Here is a 25,883-nt window from a genome sequence, read left to right as displayed (position 1 = left end):
GAAATGACTCTTCTCAGAGTCCCATGCATGCACGCTCCCATACAAGTCAGAGAGCACTGGGTGACATCAGTGGACCGTGGGAACCGGTTAGTATAAAAAATAAATCACCCGACTCCTTGTCACATTCCCTAATAGCGCCATAACTTAGTTTATGGTTTGTTGGGGACAGAACAGGTTCCCTTTTAGATTCTTGCTCGCCATGCAAAAAATGTCATACAAAAGTACCATATACTCCTCTCTCCCGGGTTCGTGCAGCTCCAGCATCGCATCCTACAGTCTTCCCTCTAATATAGCGCTGACAAACTGCAGTCGGCCGGTGTATGGGACGTCACAGGCAGCTGCAGCTAATCAGACATCAGCGTTCGAGCACTGAGGTCTCTGATAGGCTGCAGCAGTCTGGCATCATGTGAATGGGCTGAATGCAGACTGTCAGCACAGACCCTGTGGAGAAGGGAGTGTTTGATCTTATTTTTTTCGGCATGGTGAGCTAGAATTAAAAGAAACCAACACAAAACTCTGCCAACCCCGGGGGAAAAGGGACATGTACTTCATGGGAATCCGTGCAGTATCGCAGGGCAGTTCTACATGCAGGTTTTGCCAACTGACTAGGTTAAACCTGCATGTAGATCTGCTACGAAAACAATGGCAGAATAGTTACTGATTTCTGCTGTGGTTTTACAGGTGGAAATCAATTGAAAGCGTGGAATCTACTGAACACGTGTACAAAAATCTGCAGCAAATCGGTCATATGTGAACATACCATTAGGGGTACATTCACACATAACTGAATTATGCAGACTTGACACAGAGGAAAATCTGTGACAACTTCTGCAACACTCACATTTTGATCAAGATCTGCAGTAGACTTAACCCCTTCAATTGATGCCCGACAACCAACCAGTCAGCAAGGATCCCAAACAGCAGATCCCCCACCATTGAAGTATTATTGACCTATTCTGTGGATAGGCCATCAGCAGTAAAAGTTCCAGGAAGCTTCCAAAAAGTGATATCCACATCTCTGCTTTTCATGGCGATGTGAAAACATGGAAACTTTGTTCAAGTTGAAAAGAGGACATCAGAGTATGAGTTAAAGAAGCAGCATAGGGCGCTGTGTTATGCTGTTTCTGTAGCATTCACTTTAATGAAAGCTATGAAAACAGCACTCTGCTAAGCTCTTGACTCTACTTGTATGCTCTGGATGGGTGGCCACCAGCCATGGCAGTGGTTTTTAGCTCTGGACGGTTTCACACAGCTAAGAAACTCATGCAAGATTTGTGCGTTGCGAGTCGCACAAATCTTGTGTGACTATAAACCCCGCTGGGCATATCCTATCTTTGAGCATTCCTCAGATTTCATAGGCCATTGATCGCAAAGGGACCCTTAATGCATCGCATGGCTCTCACATGTGAGTGCAATGCAGTTTCCCCCTTGAAATCAATGAGAAACACTTTCAATTCTCTATCGCACATGAAACTCAAGCAAGACGATCAGAATTTCACAGATGTCATGCAGTTTTGCCTGAAAATCACCTCACATCCATGTGTATATCACATGTTCACAAGCGCAACATCTGGCTGAGCTTCCTGGCCTGACATTTTTCTCGCCCGTATGTAAGTAGCCTCTAAGTCTAGAGGGCTCCTAGCTCAAGGTAAGGGCCAGATGACCGGCTCCTACTGAAAGTATGTGTACCTCACGTGGAAATGGATTCCAAAACAGCACACATTGAAGAAAACAATGTCTTTACTTAGCAGCTGCATTAACGTTAGTCATAAACTTGGCACACTTTCAAATAATTTGGTACTGCTTGCTTTTCTATTTGGCAACACTGTCTCTGCCTGCCAGCCAGGCTTTGTAGGTACAAATAGTCTTTCTGTCTTGGGTGGAGCGGGGGCCAGGCCTCTGTCTTGGGTGGAGCGGGGGCCAGGCCTCTGTCTTGGGTACCAGGCTGTCCAGCATCTGGGGAAAAAGAAAGATAAGTGAATATAGTAAATTATCTTTCGGCCGGTCTGCCCCGCGTCGGGCCTCTCGGCCGGTCTGCCCCGCGTCGGGCCTCTCGGCCGGTCTGCCCCGCGTCGGGCGCCCCCTCTCGGCCGGTCTGCCCCGCGTCGGGCGCCCCCTCTCGGCCGGTCTGCCCCGCGTCGGGCCTCTCGGCCGGTCTGCCCCGCGTCGGGCCTCTCGGCCGGTCTGCCCCGCGTCGGGCGCCCCCTGTCGGCCGGTCTGCCCCGCGTCGGGCGCCCCCTGTCGGCCGGTCTGCCCCGCGTCGGGCGCCCCCTGTCGGCCGGTCTGCCCCGCGTCGGGCGCCCCCTGTCGGCCGGTCTGCCCCGCGTCGGGCGCCCCCTGTCGGCCGGTCTGCCCCGCGTCGGGCGCCCCCTGTCGGCCGGTCTGCCCCGCGTCGGGCGCCCCCTGTCGGCCGGTCTGCCCCGCGTCGGGCGCCCCCTGTCGGCCGGTCTGCCCCGCGTCGGGCGCCCCCTGTCGGCCGGTCTGCCCCGCGTCGGGCGCCCCCTGTCGGCCGGTCTGCCCCGCGTCGGGCGCCCCCTGTCGGCCGGTCTGCCCCGCGTCGGGCCTCTCATCTTAGAAATGAACGGGTGCTAGGATATAGAGCAAGTGACCGGGAAAAAAGTCTTAACTGGTTTTTCCGCTGGCAAATACATACACTTCACAATATTCACAGTATACCAATATATATCTCTACACAGTCCTATACCATTACTAGACATTACCCAGTCTACCATCCTGTCCAGATAGTGGGGTAATAGTATAATTCTCTAATTTGTGTTTATATAGTGTCCTGGGGGCAGGTCTTCTATCAGACTGTAACTCCTTAACGCTATATGACATAAGTCTAAGTCATGACAGCGTAGTGCCTAATGCATCTGGACATAAATTTACATAATGTAGATGACGCGTGATAAGAAGTTGAGCCTGTGCAATCTTGCAGCGGGAGTTGGATGTTAGCAATAGACATGTACATATAAAACAAAAATTTAAAAAAAGAACCTTTGTTTTGCACTCTTTCCCCCTTTTGTATAAAATTAAAATGTTTTAAAAATGCTACATTTCGTATCATATCCATAATTCTACAATAAATTTTACACCACAAAAGCGTAAACAAATTGAGGCAAAATGCTCATTTTCTTTTTGCCTCCCACAAACGCAATGAGTGATCAAAGAAGCTGTATGTATCCCAAAATGCTATCAGCTCATTCATCATGCAAAACACAAGCCCCCCTGAACATGGAAAAATAAGTTATGGCTTTCGAAAAGCCACAAATTGTTGCATCCTTACGCCCAAGAAAGCCATGCCCTTAAGGGATTGAAGAGACCAGGGATTGGGTAAATGAGATCCCCCCCCCCCCCCCCCTCTCGTCACATCTGCTTTCCTCTCGTCTCCTGTGGGCTGAAGTAACGGAACCTTGTTGGCACATTTTTTGCGAACTTTTCGTTAGTTAATGGACAGTTTGTAGCCCTGAATTTGGGTGAATTGACAGGTTTGTTGTATCAGGGCACATTATTCTGCATACTGTATACGAGGGACGAGTGCGTAAAGCGCTCTTTATACATACAGTGCTATGAACTCTAGAGAACATAGAAATATTCATTTTGGCAAATTGCCTTATTTGTTGCCGCTTTCTTCTTCAGACTTTTTCCATTGAAATACAATGTAGGTGTGTACAATATCTGATCAACCTGCAACACTGATTTAAAGTATTCTCTGATCCTCTCTGTGTTACAGCAATTATAATTATTTAGGTTTAGATAAAGTTTTTAACTTTTTCAATATATTTTAATTAAAAACCATTATTAAACTTTTTTTAGTCCCATTAGGGGACTTGAACATGCGATTGCTGACAAAATTGTGCCTTATCCCTGTTGAGACTTAAAAGGCCTTATTATAATACCCACTAGTCCCAGGAGCATTAACGAGTCCTTGGGTTGCCATAGTAACCCATGGGCACCCTATAGTCATGCTGCGGGAAGGGATGGAGGGATTCCCCCTAGCCACTTAGATGCCACATTCAGCATTGAGTGTGAAATATGTTAAGCAGCTGGCATCTGATCCCGGAACATGAAGGGGGATGTCTGCTATTTAACACATTCTGCACCCTCTGTGCTTGATGCGGTCTCTGCTCCCATACATGTACAACCTTTGTTATGAAGGGGTTAATGAAATAACGAGCATTTTAGTTTTGTAATTTCCAAAGAAGCGATTTTTACCAATATCCTATGAAAAAGTCCCGTATTTCATCACTACAAGCGCTTCAGTCATTGGAGAATAACAGGAACTACTTACACCTACAAATAGTCTTTTGTGGACTGACGGCCCCTTATAGAACCGTTTCTTTACATAAGCATGCAATAGATAAGGGCCCTCAATGAATACCATATAGGCCAAATATCTCCATAGGAAATCATCTCCTGTGTGTCGGCCCATTACAGGAAAGTACAACAATGTCATATTTCTGTAGTAAAGGATTTTCTGGTTAGGTGATGTTTTCATGTTTTCTTTCTGTCCTCTGGATAGGAGATAACTGATCGGTGGGGATCCGACGGCCGGCATCCCCCCCAGTCACCAGAATGTTAGTCCTGAAGCTTGCAGAATGAATAGAGCGGTGGCCGTACACGCACGCTGCTGCTGCTCCATTTATTGCAGTACGACGGCTACAGTGGCCATTGTAACTTGTTTGAGCCTCTACTTTATTTGGTAAACCTCAGGACCCTTATTGTGGCGATCAATGAGGGGTCCCAGCAGTAGGACCCCTCTGATCTATTCGTTTTCAAAAAAATGTACCAAACCGGAAAACCCCTTTTCCCTCTATTCTTTCATATCTCACTGGCTATTCAGTATGTGTATTTTATTGATATAGAATATATAATGTATGCGTGTATATACATAGATTATTGCTTCTGTATATAATCACACAAATATATTACATGTAGAATATCGTCCGACTCCTCCTACAGCATTAGGCCTCCCTCACACAAGGCGTTTGCAGAAAAGCAGCGTTTTTCAACGCTGCGTTACTGCAGATTCCGCCCCATTTCAGCAGCGCTGGAATACTTTATCATGAAAACGCAGCCAAGAATGCTGAAAAGAAAAAAAAAAGTAATACTCAACTAGCCGCTGCAGTCCGGGTCGCGGCCGCTGGTCCGGGCTTCCTCGGCACTCTCGTCTATTGCTGGAGGGCAGGTTTGAGAACCCCGCCTCCGGCAATAGAGTGCTGTGATTGGTTGTCGGTGCTTGCTCGATGCCCAATCACAGCCCTTCATTGACTGTCTCAGCCAGTCAGAGCTTGCCGGCGCTGATTGGCTGAGACAGTCAATGAAGGGCTGTGATTGGTTATCGGCACGCTCGATGCCCAATCACAGCACTCTATTGCCGGAGGCGGGGTTCTCAAACCTGCCCTCCAGCAATAGACTTGGGAGTGTTGGAGAAGCCCGGATCAGCGGCAGAGACCAGCGGCCGCGACCCGGACTGCAGCGGCTAGGTGAGTATTAAAGGGGTTGTCCCGCGCCGAAACGGGTTTTTTTTTTTTTTTTCCAATAGCCCCCCCTGTTCGGCGCGAGACAAACCCGATGCATGTGTTGAAAAAAAAAAAAACGGATAGTACTTACCCGAATCCCCGCGCTCCGGTGACTTCTTACTTACCTTGCGAAGATGGCCGCCGGGATCTTCACCCTCGGTGGACCGCAGGTCTTCTGTGCGGTCCATTGCCGATTCCAGCCTCTTGATTGGCTGGAATCGGCACACGTGACGGGGCGGAGCTACGAGGAGCAGCTCTCCAGCACGAGCAGCCCCATTCAACACGGAGAAGACCGGACTGCGCAAGCGCGTCTAATCGGGCGATTAGACGCTGAAAATTAGACGGCACCATGGAGACGGGGACGCTAGCAACAGAGCAGGTAAGTGAATAACTTCTGTATGGCTCATAATTAATGCACAATGTACATTACAAAGTGCATTAATATGGCCATACAGAAGTGTATACCCCAACTTTGTTTCGCGGGACAACCCCTTTAACTTTATTTTTTTCTGTCTACCTAGCTGGGGCAGATTTTCGGGGTAGGGCTTCTATTGCAAGCCCTCACCCCGAAAATCGGCGAGCGGTTAACGCTGCCAAAAACGCGGCACCAAGTGTTGCCGCGTTTTCAGCAGTGCTAAAACTGCTGCCCATTTATTTCAATGGGCGACGCAGGGCTGAAAACGCCCAAAAATAGGACTTGCATCGCTGTCAAAGCGCAGCGTTGCAAGGCGCTGCATTTTCAGCCCTGTATGAGCAGCCCCATTGAAATGAATGGGAGTGTTGTACAGCGTTTAGCGCTGGACTGAAAAGGCAGCGCTAAACGCTGTATAAAACGCCCTGTGTGAGGGAGGCCTAAGGGTGCGTCACACAGGGCAAGAATGATTTCGGTGTGGACTCCTGCACGGTGATTCGGCATGTGCTGTAGAGTTCACGGTTTTTAATCTAAAAAGTGAAATCTGCAGAAAGTCCACACCAAAATCCAAGACAAAATCCTCACCTTTAAACTGACTTAAATGACTGCTAATCTTTGTGGGACTTGGTTGCTTACGACTCCAGGCGACCCCCTCGCTGGCGCTCCTTGAGGCTGACGCTGCGGCCGGCACTGGCTTCCCCTCTGACAGCTGCGGTTCACTGGTCCCATCAGGTAATAATCCAGTCCTTAATGTCTGTTCCATCTGTCCTCCAACGTATTTGGCCCCTAGATGGGTTTGCCTGGTCTTTGCTACAGGATAGATCTCCTTGGACTTGCTGTTGCCTCTTCTTTCTTCTCCGTCTGCCACTGTCACCATTTCTCCTCTTCTGGCTTCTCCAGCTGTTCCTGGCAAAATCCAATCCAGTTATATTAACATCTTGTCAGCAGCACCAGCAGTTCTCATCTGGCTTCAAGATGGCGTCTGACTGACCAACTGCCACTTTTCCCACTCCAGGCTCCGCCCACTCCAGGCTCCGCCCACTTCACTGCACTATTCAGGTTAAGTGTTATGTCTTGTCTTACAAGAACTAAATTAAAGGGCCAAAATCACCCCTTACAACAGTAAAAAAAAATGTTTGTGTATAATGTGTGTGTATATAATATATATAATGATCTAAAAACCCTAGCTAGGTTGGCCTCACACAGCGCATTTTTCATGTGGTGTGATGTAATATATTTATATATAATATGATCAATGATGGTCGTTATCACTGATCAGACTTGTACAACGCACGTATGTTACATAATACATGTTTTACATCTGTTTTTTCTGATCTTTTTCATTTCATAACTCAGATGTCTACACAGCGGGACCTCAGCTTTGGGGCTCATTCACACGGGCGGATGCAATTTTGGTCTGTGTGTAATTTGTGTATTTTTCACTCATGCAAAAAAAAAAACAACCCAAAAACCAGTGACGTCCCCTTTTCTACACGCTGTCTTCTGGCATAAACGCAGAGAACACGCAGGTAACAGCCGCAGCGTCTGTTTTTTTTGCCTTTTTTACAGTTCTCTAGAATGTGAATGGGCCTCTCATATCCCTTAGTAGCAGAATGTCTGATATGCTATTAGATTGTTAGCATGCAGCCAGACAGATTAGATCCAGGGTGATGGCCAATCGCCACATTTGGGGTCAGGAAGCCATTTTTTTTTTCCTTTCTCTGGATCTTTGGGTCCGGCGGCTCTCATCTTAGGACATTGGTGGACTGGTCAGACGGGCCGCAGCAAGTTCTGCGGTCTCCACCAGTCCTAACCTGAGTCACTGTGATCATTGTGTCATTTATTAAAGGGCCGGTACTATTTAATTACAATGTTGCCTATTGCTATTCTAATAAAACAGAATTCTATACATTTACATCGTGTGTTTGTTTTTTGTCTGGATTTCTTCTTACACAGCGACCATGATGAGAGTGATCGCTGCTGCGTAATATACCAGAAGTAGACTTATCCATCATACACTTTATTATATCATCTCCCAAAGACACGGTGACAGCTGCTGCAGGGCTCTATAGGGGCTCCATATAGAGGGCAGAGAACATATAACTCCACCTAGTGATGCCATATTGTCAGCTCCTATCTCCAGTTACAAGTGTTATGGGGTTCAGTCTCTGATGGGGGCGATATGTTATGTGTCCTCATGCCTACACAAGGGGAGACTGAGGACTGTGACAGGAAGAGCAACTGAGTACAGAAGACACAGGGGGTCTTGTATAAAACAGAACACAGACTACAGAGGCGTCGTTCACAGGGATGCAAAAAGTAGCCATGGTGACCCGATAAAACCTGGAAGGGAGCGCCACTCCGCAATGACCGCTATCTGTATATAATGGCCCACATTTACTAAGGATGCTTTTACATGGACCGATTGTTCAAAAATCCACTGGATCGCACAAACTTGACATTACTTAACCTGAGTTACATCCTGCATTATACTCCAGAGCTGCACTCACTATTCTGGTGGAGTCACTCTGTACATACATTACTGCTGCTCCTTTTACACTGTGGGACTTTCGGTTTTTACGAGCGAATCAGCTGCCCCCTCACCCCCCAGCTACCCTGTCACCACTGAGGGACTGCCCCACTGATGGGGAATAATGCCGGCTAGGCCCGGCCCGTTTCCTGAGCTCGGGAGAAATTTCTAGGTGCCGAGGAGGCGCATATAAAAGTAAAAGGAGCTGCTGCATCACGGATGTCAGCGGTGCTGCACAGAGCAGAGACTGGCAGCGCCGGGGCATCGTGGTGACGGCCGGTACAGAGGGGATGCAGTGTAGGCGGTGTCCCCATGCTGAGTGAGAGTGAGCACAAAAAAGCCCTGAGGTTAGGGTTGCCACCTTTGTTATGAAAAAATATCGTCCATGGTAAAAAAAAAGTGGGGTGTCGGGAGCGTGACTTGGGGGCGCGGCTTATCGCTGCATTTTTTTGCTACTTTATCTCCTGGATCTTGTCCAGCATTTGTGCGGGATCCCATCCAGCGTGTTCTCACAAGGTAGATGACGTTTAGTGTGATTCACACATCATCTACTCGCGAGTGCACGCTGCAGACACTCGCATCGCATACAATCTACACATATATAACTATAAACATGAGATACCCAGGTTACCCCAGCATGGTCCATATGACTATATACAGGACATATACCTCCCCTGTATATAGTGATGCTGATGTAAGGTAGATATGTCCTGTATGTAATTATATGTACAGCTGGTATAAAGTATACCACCTAAACATACAAGATTACATGCAGTACATGGTGCATACCTCGTACTGCATGCACTCCTCCTCGCGTCCAGATACTGTCACTGCAGCGCCCGCCAGACATCCATCCTGACAATCACACATCACACACAGCTCTACTACATCCATCCTGACCATCACACACAGCTCTGCTACATCCATCCTGACCATCACACACAGCTCTGCTACATCCATCCTGACCATCACACACAGCTCTGCTACATCCATCCTGACCATCACACATCACACACAGCTCTGCTACATCCATCCTGACCATCACACATCACACACAGCTCTGCTACATCCATCCTGACCGTCACACATCACACACAGCTCTGCTACATCCATCCTGACCGTCACACATCACACACAGCTCTGCTACATCCATCCTGACCGTCACACATCACACACACCACTGCTACATCCATACTGACCATCACACATCACGCACACCACTGCTACATCCATACTGACCCACGCACATCACACACAACTCCTCTCACTCATTCAATCCATCCATCCAGAATCCCACAGCTCCACTACATCCATCCTGACACCCGCAGCTGCAGAGTCCTACATTCACTTAGCCCTTGTGGTCATGTGATCCCTGACTCCTCCCACACAGGGTATCACGTGACATGCCATCCTTGCAGGCCCTGGAAGCTGTCGGCTCTGCAGGTCTGTGTTTTCCCTGCTGGGGGAGAGTTAACCGACGCTAGGGAGTAGTGCAGGCTCTGAAAATACCGGTCTGTAATAGGGCTGGTAAAAAAAAAAATACTGTCACCGGCCTGAGAGAGAAAATACCGGCCAGGCTGGAGGTTTACCCACCGGGTGGCAACCCTACCTAAGGTCCAGGGGGACGTTGAAGATGGAGAAGCAACCAGACTCCAGGGTTGAAGCGCCCTTCAGCACATGGGAAGAGAGGGAGCCTCCCTCCCACAATTGCCTGATACCGCGGGAGCAGTGCTGAAGAGATTGATGCTGCAGCGAAGAAGCCGGTACATGCCGCTGGGATGTTCATACATGACCTCTTTTCCGGGACGCGTTTAAGTAAAATCCCTTGCCAGGGTGTGGGTGATGGACTCATGGGGCCTGTGAGTTATGGTGCCATAGGTAGAGGTTAAAGAAAGGCCTTGTGTAAAGGGTTAATATGTTGGGAATGTAAAGCGTAATATATTATGTAAAGTGTTACGACGTGTAATGCATATAATGAGTCTCTGACGCAGTGAGGCACAGGACATACAGTTGCTGTACGGATTCCATTAAGGTGTGACGCGGGGCTTGAACTGCCATTATTGATGTGACAACCTCTGGATAAGTAAATGAGGTCTATGACATGTATAGACGCTGCTCCCTACGGGGCTTCTGAGCTCGGGGCCGACGGCCATAAAGCATGATGATGCATCTAGCGGTAACGCCGCAGACAAGTTGCAGACGACGCTGATAGTTGTGCAGTCTGGTGCCTCACTGCTGCCGAGAGATAAGAGATGTACAAGTCAGGGAGGGACGCTGTTTGATGTGCAGTGCATTGTGAGTCCCAGAACATATGTAGAGTACTGTCACTTTAAGAGCGTTTATGCCACAAGTTTATCACATAACGTTATACCATGGACACATATACATGCCCATATACCGCAGACACATATACATGCCCATATACTGCAGACACATGTACATGCCTATACAGCAGACACATGTACATGCCCATATACCACAGAGACATATAAATGCCCATATAACACGGACACATGTACATGCCCATATACTGCAGAAGCATATACATGCCCATATACCGTGCACACATAAATGCCCATGTACCATGGGCACATATACAAGCCCATTTACCATGGGCGCATATACATGCATGTATACATGCCCATATCCTGCAGACACATATACATGCCCATGTACCGTGCGCACATATACCGCAGACACATAAACATGCTCATTTACATGCATGTATACATGCCCATGTACTGTGAACACATATACATGCCCATATCCTGCAGACACAAATACATGTCCATATACCGCGGACACATATACATGCCCAGCGATGTGGGGACACGGACTGTAGGGGATGGAACTGGAGCCGCTTACAGGAACCATTCTGGTAAATCATGTAATAAGTGAAGAAGAGATCCATAACAGACATGACATCATGTCATCATATAGGGGACAGGACCGTATAGAAAGCACCAAATAACAGAGCGAGCCGATGATCCCATACAAGAGGAAGAGAGGGGACCAGATGACTGATAAGCCCCTCCGTAGATCAGTTACCGGCCAGCAGATTTAGGCCTTATTCACACGTCCGTATATACGGCGATATTTGGCCGCGGGGGGCGTGGTTTGGACGGATAATAAGGGGTATATCTCCCATACGTGGCCCCCTATAGCCCCCCCACACCAGGCAGCCCACTGGGGGGAGCACCCCGGGGATACAAGGTCACCAGGATCATCGCCGACTACTTGTAGGCTAGAAGCCGTGGCCTCCATTTACAGGCCACCACCGATTACAGTGATACATGAGCAAGTGTACAGGAGGCCACGGAGCTCAGCAGGAGGTAGAGGGGGTCTCTGGCCCCCTATCCCGGCGATCAGAGCACCGGAGTCCCCGTGCCAAGAGTCTCCACCTTCCCCAGCGGAATGCCCCACTACACTGAGAGACCTCCCAGAGGAGGGGGCCGAGCTGTACTCACCGATCCCTGAGGTGACAGCCAGGGGGTGCTGAGGTGGTGAGTGGAGCACCGGAGAGTGCAGTGAGCAGGACCGCCGCGACGGTGAACGGGGCGCTGCGGCATCAGTGCAAAACTTCAGCTGCCGGCAATATAGTAAGCACTCTGCCCCATCTAGTGGCCGGACCTGGTATTACAGCCACTCTACACTCAGACCTCAATACTATTGATAGTAAATGCAATCTATATGCGACCTGCTATCCTCCTCCTATATATAAAATATATACATAAAGATGAAAGCCCTCACTGACTGACTGACTCTCTAATGCTGGGTTACGACGGGGCAGCTTCACCGCGGAAATCTTGCGGTTTTGCCGCAGCGACAAACTGCGAGATTTCCGTGGCATAAGCGCAGCTCTAAAACCCGCAGCACTTAGCCGCAGGCTTTGGAGCGACTTCGCCGCATGCTTTTCCGCTGCGACCGGCTCTGCCATAGAGAGGAGCGAGGCCGCAACAGAAAAAAAAAAGAATGGATATGCTACATCCCGGGAATTTTTGACAAATCTCATCCATATGGCTGGCTAACCCTGGGGTTAGCGCCCGCAGGCGGATTTGCTGCAGGGAAATTCCATGACAAATCTGCCCTGTGTGAACCCAGCCTAAGGGCTTCTGCAAGCGGCAGAGCCGGACTCCGCATCTGGAATCCCGAAGCGGAATCCGGCTCTTGGAACTGCGGTATCCGCACATACCTCCTTACTTTCATTTTTACCCGTACTGCGGATGGTCAGCACAGCTCGCCGTCGGACATGTGCAGTAAAGATTTTTTTTAAACTCCTGCTTTTCCCGTGTCATCGCCTAGGGAAGACGCAGAATCCGTGACCTTTCCGCAATGTAATTGTGGAAGGACCGCAAATCAGACGGCTTCCATTTTCCTCCGCATGCAGAAACCGCAATTGGTTTCCAATTGGTTTCCAAGTGTGCAAGAAGAATCGATTTCTCATAGCATGCTATGGGCGTCATTTGCTGCGGATCTGCGGCGCAAACAATGACCATGGATTCCACAGCAAATATCCAGCCATGAGCGGGAGCCCTTACTTCCCGCTGTCGTACAAACATGAAATTTTGCACAACTATTCTTTAGGTCCTAAATAGGAAAAGTAAAGGGGTCACAACTTCAATATTCAATTCTAAGCGTGAAAATATCCACAATACATCATATAGCTCATTACACAGAAACCATAAAGCCTAGGGAAATGATTTGTATTTGAGGAGAATCTACCTCACCTTTACGTGTATATACTGAGGAGAATCTACCTCACCTCTATGTGTATATACTGAGAAGAATCTACCTCACCTCTGTGTATATACTGAGGAGAATCTACCTCACCTCTACGTGTATATACTGAGGAGAATCTACCTCACCTCTGTGCGTATATACTGAGGAGAATGTACCTCATCGCTTTCTGTATATACTGAGGAGAATCTACCTCACCTATGTGTGTATATACTGAGGAGAATCATCTCACCTCTTTGTGTATATACTGAGGAGAATCTACCTCACCTCTGTGCGTATATACTGAGGAGAATCTACCTCACCTCTACGTATATATACTGAAGAGAATCTACCTCACCTCTACATGTATATACTGAGGAGAATCTACCTCACCTCTACGTGTACATACTGAGGAGAATCACCTCACCTCTGTGTGTATATGCTGAGGAAAATCTACCTCACCTCTATGTCTATATACTGAGGAGAATCACCTCACCTCTGTGTGTATATACTGAGGAGAATCTACCTCACCTCCACGTGTATATAGTGAGGGGAATCTACCTCACCTCTGTGTGTATATACTGAGGACAATCTACCTCACCTATATGTGTATATACTGAGGAGAATCTACCTCACCTCTACGTGTATATACTGAGGAGAATCACCTCACCTCTGTGTGTATATACTGAGGAAAATCTACCTCACCTCTATGTCTCTATACTAGGGAGAATCACCTCACCTCTATGTGTATATAATCAGGATATTCTACCTTACCTATGTGTGTATATACTGAGGAGAATCTACCGCACTTATATGCGTATATACTGAGGAGAATCAACCTCACTTCTACGTGTATATACTGAGGAAAATTTACCTCACCTCTATGTGTATATACTGAGGAGAATCTACCTCAACTCTGTGTGAATTTACTGAGGAGAATCTACCTGAACTCCATGTGTATATACTGAGGAGAATATACGTCACCTATACGTGTATATACTGAGGAGAATCTACCTCACCTCTATAGGTTTATACTGAGAAGAATCTACCTCACCTCTATGGGTATATACTGAGGAGAATCTAACGCTCTTCTATTTGTATATACTGAGGAGAATCTCCCTCACCTCTATGTGTATATACTGAGGAGAATCTACCTCACCTCTATGGGTTTATAGTGAGGAGAATCACCTCACCTCTATGGGTTTACACTGAGGAGAATCTACCTCACCTCTATGAGTATATACTGAGGAGAATCTACCTCACATCTATGGGTATATACTGAGGAGAATCTAACGCTCTTCTATTTGTATATACTGAGGAGAATCTCCCTCACCCATATGTGTATATACTGAGGAGAATCTAGCTCAGCTCTATGTGTATATACCGAGGAGAATCTACCTCACCTCTATGGGTTTATACTGAGGAGAATCACCTCACCTCTATGGGTTTACACTGAGGAGAATCTATCTCACCTCTATGGGTTTACACTGAGGAGAATCTACCTCACCTCTATGGGTTTATACTGAGGAGAATCTCCCTCACCTCTATGAGTATATACTGAGGAGAATCTACCTCACCTCTATAGGTTTATACTGAGAAGAATCTACCTCACCTCTATGGGTATATACTGAGGAGAATCTACCTCACCTCTATGGGTTTATACTGAGGAGAATCACCTCACCTCTATGGGTTTACACTGAGGAGAATCTACCTCACCTCTATGGGTTTATACTAAGGAGAATCTACCTCACATCTATGGGTTTATACTGAGGAGAATCTCCCTCACCTCTATGAGTATATACTGAGGAGAATCTACCTCACCTCTATGGGTTTATACTAAGGAGAATCTACCTCACATCTATGGGTTTATACTGAGGAGAATCTACCTCACCTCTATGTGTATATACTGAGGAGAATCTAACGCTCTTCTATTTGTATACACTGAGGAGAATCTACCTCACCTCTATGTGTATATATTGAGGAGATTCTACCTAAGTTACATGTAGTGCTCCTGAATACAACGTGCCTCTGGCTGTGCCTTCTAGCTAAATAAAAAAAATCAATTCTTATTGGTAAAGCATAGTTAACTTAACCTGGACTAATGATGACCTTCAAAATCCTCATTTATCAGTTTAATTCTACTTACACTCACTGTAAATAAAAAAAAATCACACACGTAGGGATTGTTAGAATAAAATCAAACCTCATATACGTGTGATTGTAACATTGATATAAGTAAGTGATTACAATGTCAGGACTAAATGGTAATTTATTGCGGATAACTGAACACTTGAAGGGAGGCTCTAGTACCCTGTTGGGTCACTTCTGACTTGGAAGCAAGATGTAATACAGGCAGCATGGAGGCAAACAGGTTTTGTATGGTATCCTGCGTCATATCGCTCCACATCTAGATCGTGCAAACTCGTAGACTGTCAATGTTGGCATACAAGGTGGGCCAATACATGTTCTACTGGTGATAAATCTGGTGACCAGGCAGTCCAAGGAAGTGTGACAATGTTGTGGAGGCATTCCTGTGACATCTTTGTTGTATGTGGCCCAGTATTATCCTGCTGGAAGATGCTTGTTGGAAGCCGCCATGAGAGGAACACATGTGGATTCAGGATGTCCTGAATATATATATGTTCCTTGTACGACTACCTTGGGTAACCTACTGTCGTATGCGATGACCCCCACAGACCATCACACCAGCATTGGATTCTGTATGCCAGTCTACAGCAGAAGCAGGATTAAGATGCTGACTCCTAGGCCTCCGGACACGGCCATCGTCAGTCCCAAACTAATCCTGGATTTGTAGCTGAAGACAACCCGATTCCACTCCATAGCATCCAGTTTCATCGTTCACGACACCACTGCAAATGGAGGCAATGGTGGGTGGGTGTCAAAGGCAGTACATGTAATGGGCGCCATAACACCAAATGTCCTTCAGCCAAGCGCCTGGAAATAGATTAGAGAGACATGGCACTGTAACAATGGTGCCACCTGTCTCTGGATGATGGACAACAAAACAGTTGGAACCATTCGTGGTAGTGAGATGATCCTCTTTACTGGTGGTCTGTTGAGGACATCCTGACCCCAGTCACTGGGTGCGCTTGCTCTCACAAATATCAAAGTTGTCATTATAGACTTTGTTTTTTGCACAGGGATTTAGCCATACTAGAACATAAAAATCCTTTCTCAGTTTCCACATAGATGGAAGAGTACAATCAGGGGCGTAACTATAGCGGATGCAGGGGATGCGGTTGCCCCCGGGCCCAGGAGCCTTAGGGAGCCCATAAGGCCCCTCTTCTCTATATACGGAGCCCAGTACTATTAATAAAGCGTTATAGTTGGAGGCCCCGTTACAGGTTTTGCATTGGGGCCCAGAAGCTTCAAGTTACGCCTCTGAGTACAATTATCTAAAATGTCTTTGTATGTTGTACCATTAACATTGCCTTTTCACTGGAAATAAAATACCTAGCCCAAAATGTAGAACTCATACCCATGCCATGCCATCTCCGCGACCAGTACAGCAGGTACCATGCATTCCAGTAGGTAGAGTTCTCTGGGTATCCACGAAACCCAGACTCACCCATCAGACTGACAGATTATGAAACCTGATTCTTCACTCAATTGCGCACATTATCCCGGCTCCAGGGTCCAGTGTCAGCATGGTTTACCACAACAGCCAATGCTGGACATTGCACATGGTGATTTCAGACTTGTATGCAGCTGCTTGACCAAGGAAACCCATTTCATGGAGCTCCTGATGCACACTTCTAGTGCTAATGATTCTTTGCCAAAACACTCACATATAAGTTATATTAAAGAAAGACCCCACAGCATATCACCCGAAGCTAGAAATGATCACGGCAGTGACAGCTATAAGCAGAATAATACACCCTCGCACACTGCAAAAAGTGTTCAGGAATGGTTATAGCAACATGACAAAGTTCAAGGTATTGACTCGACCTGCAAATTCCCAGTCAGATCGAGCATCTGTGAGATGTGCTTGAAGAACTAGTCCGATCTATGGAGGCACCACCTCGCAACTTACAGGCCTCTCTCCAACATGCGCTTGTAAAAACGCTGTGTTTTTTTTAATGCTGCGTTTACTGCATTTTCAGCTGTTTTTGATAGCATTTTTATAGCGTTTTTGATAGCGTTTGACTGCATTTTCATCACAGTTATAAATGCAGCCAAGCAAGCTGATAATGGCAGAACTGAAGAAACGCAGTCAAACATGCGGTAACCACATTCTACCTCTGCTGAAAACGCGCGCGATTCATTTCTAAGGGCAAAGCATCGTGTTTTAAAATGAAAATAGCTCAGACAGCACTCGAAAAACACAGTGTTAAAAACGCTGCATTTTAGCCCATGTCTGAGACGCCGCATTGAAATCAATGGTAGTGATTGACAGCGTTTAACACTGCGCTGAAAACACGGCGTTAAACGCTGGAAAAATTTCCTGTGTGAGAGTGGCCAAGGGACCTCTCAGACAGGAAGGAATATTCTGCAACAGCATTGTGGAATATGCCCTCCTGCGGAATATTCAGACCCCAAATCCACACTGCTAACATGCAGATTTTGGTGCAAAATTGAAAATAGTAGAATGCTGCTGGCAATTCCACATGAAAATCTGCAGTTAGCAGCCATTATCTTGTGCCAGATACCACAGACACCTCGATAGGTTACAGCTGTTTTGGTGGCAAGAGCAAGACCAGCACTATATTAGGCACTTGGTTTTCATGTTTTATGTTCGCTGCCTAGAGCAGTAGAAGTTGACATTTTGGCATGTATAATACATAGAGCATCTCTCCAAAAGTCCATCAGTTTCTCTAGATTAGATTTTTTCTGCCAAATATTCAATTCCATCATATATTATGCGGACTTTCTTTGAGAGGACCACTCCTAGAAGACGCTTTTCAATGCAATTTTCGATGGTTGGTTTCATTTAGTTAAAGCCACAATATAACTTCAGAGTTAAATGACTGTTTAGGTCTTATGGAATCAGCTGACACTGCAATTCTTTCCTCATGTCTTTACTCTTGCTCATGTTTTATATACTCTTGGTTTACAGATTTCTTGAAACTGCAGCCTATTTTTATGTAAAACCAAAAATAGGTGAAAAAGAGGTCTCGCCAGGCTCTTTCTTTTCTATTTGGCATGAATTTAGTACTGATTTTAAAGATTGCTGGAAAAAGGAGAACAGGCTGATTTTGCAAGAAAAGTAAGTCACTTACCAGTGCTTCATGAATGATTTACTATTTCTGGTACTAATCTTTTTTTTGACTCCGTTTTAATAAATATGTATATGTATTTTGTTTATAGATAGAATAGATGTGATAATGTTTTGCTAAACTACTTTAGGATGGCTTCACATCTGCGCTCGGGGTTCCTCTTTCCTGCTCCATTAGGGGAATCCCCATGGCCGAATGGCTCCATCTCTGGAACTGAATAGGCCCAGACAAACCCCGTTGACTATAATGGGGTCCGTTCACTTTCTGCACAGCTGGACGGAAGAAAAAGTACTGCATGCAGATCTGGTATTTTGATCCAGATCTGTGATGGAACCCCTAGCCGAAGGATTTGAAACGGGCCTTAGGAAGACAGTGGAGGTGTGCATAGAAATCATAAGAGCCCTGAGAGCTGTTATGTGCTGAGAAATAATTCTATACATGGTATCATTGTGGCTGCAGTAGGCTGCACTCCCACGTACAGGTATTGACTTGCGGCTGAGACTGCTCAGCCACAGCTGCCAATAGCCGCATGATCTTTATGACCTTATCAGCAAGATTATACTTCCATTAGCGGTCATGGCTGGGCGGAGTCTCGGCCACAAGCCGCTACCTGTGGATGGGTAAGAGAACGCAGGTCGGGATCTTGGAAAAATGCCTATTCACACAGTTCTACAGTGACGGCGAGCAAACGTAAAAACGCCTACGCTTATGTGAATGAACCCTAAGCTTAATTGTTTTTAAATGGTGAAAAATATGACACAATTGCAGGATTAATTTTAGCACCTTTTGCAGGTTGAAACAAGCAGAAGATGTGTATAAAAAGAAGAAAGAAAAGACGTCAATTATAGTGAAACCCAAACATGAGTCTGGAATTGTAAGTATAGATTTTTCTGCAGAATGTTTACTGGTGAGCTTAATTAAGGCATAAATAAAGAATAAGTAATCAGTGCTGAACAGGTTAGTGCCCGGGTTGGTAAAGGTACCTTCACACGGGATGATTATTGTCCGAGTTCACTGTTTTCAGCAATAATTCGTCAGTGGTCGTTGCATGTACAAGCAGCCTCCAACAGGGCACTGAGCGAGAAATCGCTCATTGTTGGAGCTCTTCTAAAAACCAAGTGACTGTCAGACCATGTAAACAGGAGTCGCTCAATCTTGGAGCGACTGCCTGTTTACTGTGAATGGAGCATCCTCGGCCCACTGTGCCTCCCTTCATAGAACGACTTTCACTCCTGTGCAAAATCAAGGAGAACCTGTAAGCTAACATGGATTCAGACAGGTGTATGCTCATGCCATGTGTTTGTGTATTCCGACAGAATCGAACTGGCAGAAATCGTTGCATGTCCTATTCTCAGCTGTTTTCTCAGATGAGAATAGCACATGCTGTGGGTGAGTTCCATATATGTTGAACAGCACTCAAATGGGTATCTCTGTGCTGTCTAATATGAGTTGCACCTGCCTTTTTCAGGCACATGCATGCATACGGCCATCTGCATACAGCCGTGCACTTCTCTGTGTCTTATCAGAAGCTAGTTGAAATCATATTGACCCCTTAAGCCTGGGTTCACACAGGGCGGATTTGCCGCGGCCAAACGGGACGGCCAATCCGCTGCGGTAAGTCTGTCCGAAACCACGGCTGCGGCCGCCGCAGCCGCGGTTTCAGGAGATGCAGCATGTCTATTTACTTTTCTTTTTTGTTTATTTTCGTCGCGGCCGTGCTTCTCTCTATGGAGCGCCGGCCGCAACAGAAAAGCAAGCGGCCGAGCCGCTTCAAAGCCACCGCGGCTCAAACCGCGGCGGTTCTCCTGGCGGAAATCCTGGCGGCCAAACCGCGAGATTTCCGACGGGAATACGCCCTGTGTGAACCCAGCCTAAAACTTGTTGAAAATTCTGCAGCATTTCCACATGCAAAACAGACTCAAAATTTGCAACATTGTTACAGATTTTGACTCTAAATCAGCTACATATTGCCAGCGGATCTCCGAAGATAGAGAGCTCCCCTCCGAGGTCTTTGTGCTGTTAGAGTTTCCTGGTATTCGGTATCTGGCAGCCTGGTCAGATGACGTGGATAGTGGCATCATTGCTGCCTACTGCACAGTAAGGTCTTGGTGTGAAAGGTTGCCTTGACTAGATTAAAAGGCTACAGCTTAGATATAAAGCCCACGAATGTTACCAGGAAAGCTTTTGGTGCAATATTTGGGGCACAGTATATTTAACCTCTTAACGACACAACATGTACAGTTCCGTCCTATGTGATTGGCATTTGCATGGAGGGGGATTGGAAACCGATCCTGCTGCATACAATGCGGGTGTCGACTGTTTTTCACAGCTGAAACCCACCAACAACAGCAGCTGTGTCAAACTAAAGAAATAGAAGCTATTATTACTGGAGCTGCTGCAGGAAAACCACCACCTGCAGACTGCCCTGTGTGTGATCACCTAAAGGGGAGGAGTCTGGGATTACATGACCATGGGGGACATCAGTGGATGCAGGACTCTGCTGTATTGGTTGTAATCCCAGCTGGATGAGCTGAATGGGTCAGGATAAGGTAAAGCTGTGTGTAATGTGTGGGGGTCAGGATGGATGGAATAGAGCTATGTGTGTGATGTGTGGGGGTCAGGATGGATGGAGTAGAACTGTGTGTGATGTGTGGAGGTCCAGATGGATGGAACAGACCTGTGTGTGTGTGTGTGATGTATGGGGACCAGAATGGATAGAGTAGAGCTGTGTGTGTGATGTGTGAGGGTCAGGATGGATTTAGTAAAGCTGTGTGATATGTGTGGGGGTCATGATGGATGTAGTAAAGCTATATGTGTGATGTGTGGCATCAGGATAGATGGAGTAGAGCTGTGTGTGTGATGGTCAAAATGGATGGAGTAGAGCTGTGTGTGTGATGTGGGTAGTCAAGATGGATGTAGTAAAGCTGTATTTGTGATGTGTCGCATCAGGAGGGATGTAGTAAAGCTGTGTGTGGGGATAAGGATGGATGTAGTAGACCTGTGTGTGATGTGTGAGGGTCAAGGTGGATGTGGTAGAGCTGTGTGTGTGATGTGTGAGGGTCAAGGTGGATGTGGTAGAGCTGTGTGTGTGATGTGTGAGGGTCAGGATGGATGTAGTAGAGCTGTGTGTGTGATGTGTGAGGGTCAGGATGGATGTAGTAGAGCTGTGTGTGGTGTGTGAGGGTCAGGATGGATGTAGTAGAGCTGTGTGTGTGGTGTGTGAGGGTCAGAATGGATGTAGTAGAGCTGTGAGTGTGGTGTGTGAGGGTCAGAATGGATGTAGTAGAGCTGTGAGTGTGGTGTGTGAGGGTCAGGATGGATGTAGTAGAGCTGTGAGTGTGATGTGTGAGGGTCAGGATGGATGTAGTAGAGCTGTGTGTGTGATGTGTGAGGGTCAGGATGGATGTAGTAGAGCTGTGTGTGTTATGTGTGAGGGTCAGGATAGATGTAGTAGAGCTGTGTGTATGATGTGTGAGGGTCAGGATAGATGTAGTAGAGCTGTGTGTGTGTGATGTGTGAGGGTCAGGATGGATGTAGTAGAGCTGTGTGAGATGTCTGGGGATCAGGATGTATGTAGCAGAGCTGTGTGTGCAATGTGTGAAGTAGAGCTGTGTGTGATGGATGTCCGTCCGGCCGTGCAGTGATAGTGTCGGGATTCGTGCAATGATCAGCAATATTACCATATACCCAAAACAAAAATAAGGAAGCTGGAAAAGTGCGCCCTCAATACACAGCCTCCGACTCCAAGGAATCCACTGAAATGTATCCAGAATAGTGTTGTATAAGCAGTACTCAAGAATTTCCCGATGTATCTTTATTAAATCCACAGATAAAAACAACATTTCAACCACAACTTGTGGTCTTTGTCAAGCTCTTGTGTGAATTTGTACTAAGAAAATTCCTGAGTGCTGCTTAATAAGTGCTTATACAACGCTAAGTGTGGGGACCCGAGTAGGAGAGTGGTGGAGCAGTACATGCGACACTACGAGGTATGTACCATGTACTGCATGTAATCTTGCATGTTTAGGTAGTATACGTTATACCAGCTGTACATATAATTGTGTACAGGACATATCCTGGTTATATCAGCATTACTATATACAGGGGATGTATGGCTGCTGTATTTAGTGATATGGAGCATGCTGGTATAACCTGGATATATCCTGTATATAATTATATATGTACTACTGGTATAAGTTATATATCTCCTGTATATAGTGATATGGAGTGTGCTGGTATTACCTGGTATATCACTATGTACAACAGCTGTACATACATAATAATATACCCAGGTTAGGGCTCCTTCATGCAGGTGAGCGCACTATCGGGTTGTGAATCAAGGCCAGATATTGCGCTCCCCACCATGTGAAAACAGCCTGGCTTCGCCATCTTGTCAATTGAAAACAAAGTAGCGAAAGAAATTGATTTTGATGATGCAATTTCAAAAACTTCCGAGAACAAAGTTAGGAGACACAGGTTTTAGATTAAGCAAGTAAAACAGAAAATTACACTTGCAACTGTGAGTATCTTGTCTTTCCTTCATTTAATAATTTAAAAATTTGGATGGGGGGCAGGTGACAAAGAAAATTTTCGCACCGGGTACAACCTAACCTTGCTACGCCACTGCCAGGAGCTTCAAGTTACTCCTCTGGTGACAAGAGTCTTTTTCTGGTTCAGAAGTGAGAACTTCCTAGAAGCGGGTGGCATGTATCCAGTTGTCTTTTCCTTCCAATTTGATTGAAATGGCAGTTGTCCACTGGTTCTGATATGGACCATTAAATCTCAGTTCCAAACCTTTTCTGATATGCCCTTTTAAGTCAACCCAGTCCCCTAAAGGTATCCCTAATTTCCTATCCGACACCTCTTTTGAGTCTGGATCTGGAATCAAGTAAAATACACATTTATGATTGACAGTTAACTCCTGATTTAAAGTATTCACTTGGGAAGCTAGGTCCTCATGCTGAGCCCGGAAAAAGTAGAGGCCCATCATAAGGGAGCCAACAAAAACTTCATAAGAGCTCAACTTAGTATTATAATTGAGCACAGTTTTAACTGAGTAGAGGGCTACTAAATGTGTACCTCTATTATTTTCAATGACTTCTAGAATGTACAAATTACTTTATTCAACAATTTCTTAGCGATAGTCTTGGTTTTGAAATTTTATTTATATTATTTTGCAAGCCATGCATCTAGCTAACATGAGAAGAGGTCTATGCAAACCAACACAAACTCCAAAACACCTATTTTTTGGAAGCTGTATGTAGTCAATCTGCATTCACTGAAACACGTAGTCTGGCATTAAAGTAGTAATGAGGAGCTACTTGACCTGGGTTTGTCGGTCACAAGCCATTCATCCCTGCACAAAGTTGGTCAAAGCATTGTTGAACTTGGGCAAAATGAGGAATACAGACAGAACTCACACTGCATACACAGAACTCAGAGAGTGCGACAGAACTGAGACAGCACAGACAGAACTCAGATGTAAGTATGTGACCAAAAAAAGCAGAGTATCAGAACCTAAGACACACTAATTCTGAGGCCAAGGGGAAGTGCCACAACATAAATAGGGGAGTAATGCCTATTTAACCCCACAGGTGAGCTTAGAGCCATAGAGCTGGTTAATGTAGTGGCGCAGAGTTATCGAGGCCCCTCCATAATGTATGCATGCATTTGTCTTGTGCCAATGTGTTGTTAGTGTCTTTCATGTTGCATGAATAAGATGTGTATTGCATAGCTGCAGCACTGAATGGGTTAACTGTCTGGTATGTGAGATGTCTCAAAAATGTTTCTTGTTGTTTGTCACGTGATCGTGCTTTGGATATATGTGTATGCATGGTGTCCTGCAAGGGAGTCCCATTCTGGTCTTGCAAGAGGAGAGATTGGAGTTCTGCAAGTGATCCACACAGACACCATCTGTTCTGTGTGGGCCGGTATGGAGGAGGCTGAGAGATATTCACCAGCATTCCCTGGGCCTGCTTTACCCCTAAAACACTGTGAGTGGAGAGAGAGAGAGTAACAGCCAAGCAGCACTGAGTGCTTTCTGCTTCCAAGTATGAGTGTTGACCGGTAGAGAGCTGAAGAGAGTAGAGAAGAGTGACCGGGAACAGAACCCCACAGATAACTTTGGACTCTGGATTCCTCAGCTATCCTGTAATTTCCTCCCTGTCACACCACTTTGTGTTATGCATAGAGATGAGCGAACATACTCGTCCGAGCTTGATACTCGTTCGAGTATTAGCGTGTTCGAGATGCTCGTTACTCGTGACGAGTACCACGCGATGTTCGAGTTACTTTCACTTTCATCTCTGAGACGTTAGCGTGCTTTTCTGGCCAATAGAAAGACAGGGAAGGCATTACAACTCCCCCTGCGACGTTCAAGCCCTATACTACCCCCCTGCAGTGAGTGGCTGGCGAGATCAGGTGTCACCCGAGTATATAAATCGGCCCCTCCCGTGGCTCGCCACAGATTTATTCTGACAGAGATCAGGGACAGTGCTGCTGGTGCCGGAGCTGCTATAGGGAGAGCGTTAGGAGTATTTTAGGCTTCAAGAACCCCAACGGTCCTTCTTAGGGCCACATCTAACTGTGTGCAGTAGTGTGGAGGCTGCTTTTTGCAGTGCTGCACATTTTTTTTTTTTGTATATCGGCCGTGCAGAGCATTGCGCCCTACAGTAATTATACATAGTCCAGGGCCAGTAGTGGCGGTGAGACAGGGACAGAAGACATATATTTATTGAATATAGGCAGTGGGCCTTTCCAAAAACATTTTGGAAAAAAAATCTATTTGGGCTGCCTGTGACTGTCCTCAGTGTACTGGGTCTGTGCTGGGTGTAATTGTCCTCCTAATTCATACGCAGCCAGCTAAGTGTTACAGCAGGCTTGCGCAAAATTATTTCCTGGCTCTGTGTTGGCTGTTACATCACCGCTGTATTCCAGTCCACAGAGCAACAGTCTGCAGTTATTTTACATACTCCAGGGCCAGTAGTGGTGAGGCAGGGACAGAAGACATATATTTATTGAATGTAGGCAGTGGGCCTTTCCAAAAACATTTGGGAAAAAAAATCTATTTGGGCTGCGTGTGACTGTCCTCAGTGTACTGGGTCTGTGCTGGGTGCAGATGTCCTCCTAATTCATACGCAGTCAGCTAAGTGTTACAGCAGGCTTGCGCAAAATTATTTCCTGGCTCTGTGTTGGCTTTTACATCACCGCTGTATTCCAGTCCACAGTGCAACAGTCTGCAGTTATTTTACATACTCCAGGGCCAGTAGTGGTGAGGCAGGGACAGAAGACATATATTTATTGAATATAGGCAGTGGGCCTTTCCAAAAACATTTGGGAAAAAAAATCTATTTGGGCTGCCTGTGACTGTCCTCAGTGTACTGGGTCTGTGCTGGGGGTAGTTGTCCTAATTCATACGCAGCCAGCTAAGTGTTACAGCAGGCTTGCGCAAAATTATTTCCTGGCTC

General features: G+C 46.3%; 1 protein-coding gene and 2 long non-coding RNA genes across 3 annotated transcripts in view; 2 read left to right on the top strand and 1 right to left on the bottom strand.

Moving 5' to 3' along the window:
• Nucleotides 1-25,883, top strand: part of LOC136628716 (nicotinamide N-methyltransferase-like) — a 320,553-nt gene that overhangs the window by 189,331 nt on the left and 105,339 nt on the right. The window lies entirely within an intron of this gene.
• On the bottom strand, nucleotides 1,743-12,024 carry LOC136611195 (uncharacterized). Its single transcript, XR_010790230.1, has 3 exons — nucleotides 11,932-12,024; nucleotides 6,571-6,840; nucleotides 1,743-1,956 (listed from the first exon to the last, which is right to left on the bottom strand). It is a non-coding gene; the product is annotated as an uncharacterized lncRNA (long non-coding RNA).
• The window catches only part of LOC136611192 (uncharacterized), a 34,921-nt gene continuing 27,343 nt past the window's right edge, over nucleotides 18,306-25,883 (top strand). Inside the window, exons 1-2 of the long non-coding RNA XR_010790229.1 lie at nucleotides 18,306-18,407; nucleotides 19,210-19,291. This is a non-coding gene — a long non-coding RNA (uncharacterized lncRNA). The remainder of the gene's footprint in view (nucleotides 18,408-19,209; nucleotides 19,292-25,883) is intronic.

Source organism: Eleutherodactylus coqui, chromosome 1 (assembly GCF_035609145.1).
Source record: "Eleutherodactylus coqui strain aEleCoq1 chromosome 1, aEleCoq1.hap1, whole genome shotgun sequence".
In the NCBI taxonomy this organism is placed as follows: domain Eukaryota; kingdom Metazoa; phylum Chordata; class Amphibia; order Anura; family Eleutherodactylidae; genus Eleutherodactylus; species Eleutherodactylus coqui.
Note: the sequence above shows the minus strand (reverse complement) of the source record. Positions and strands in the feature narration are given on the sequence as shown.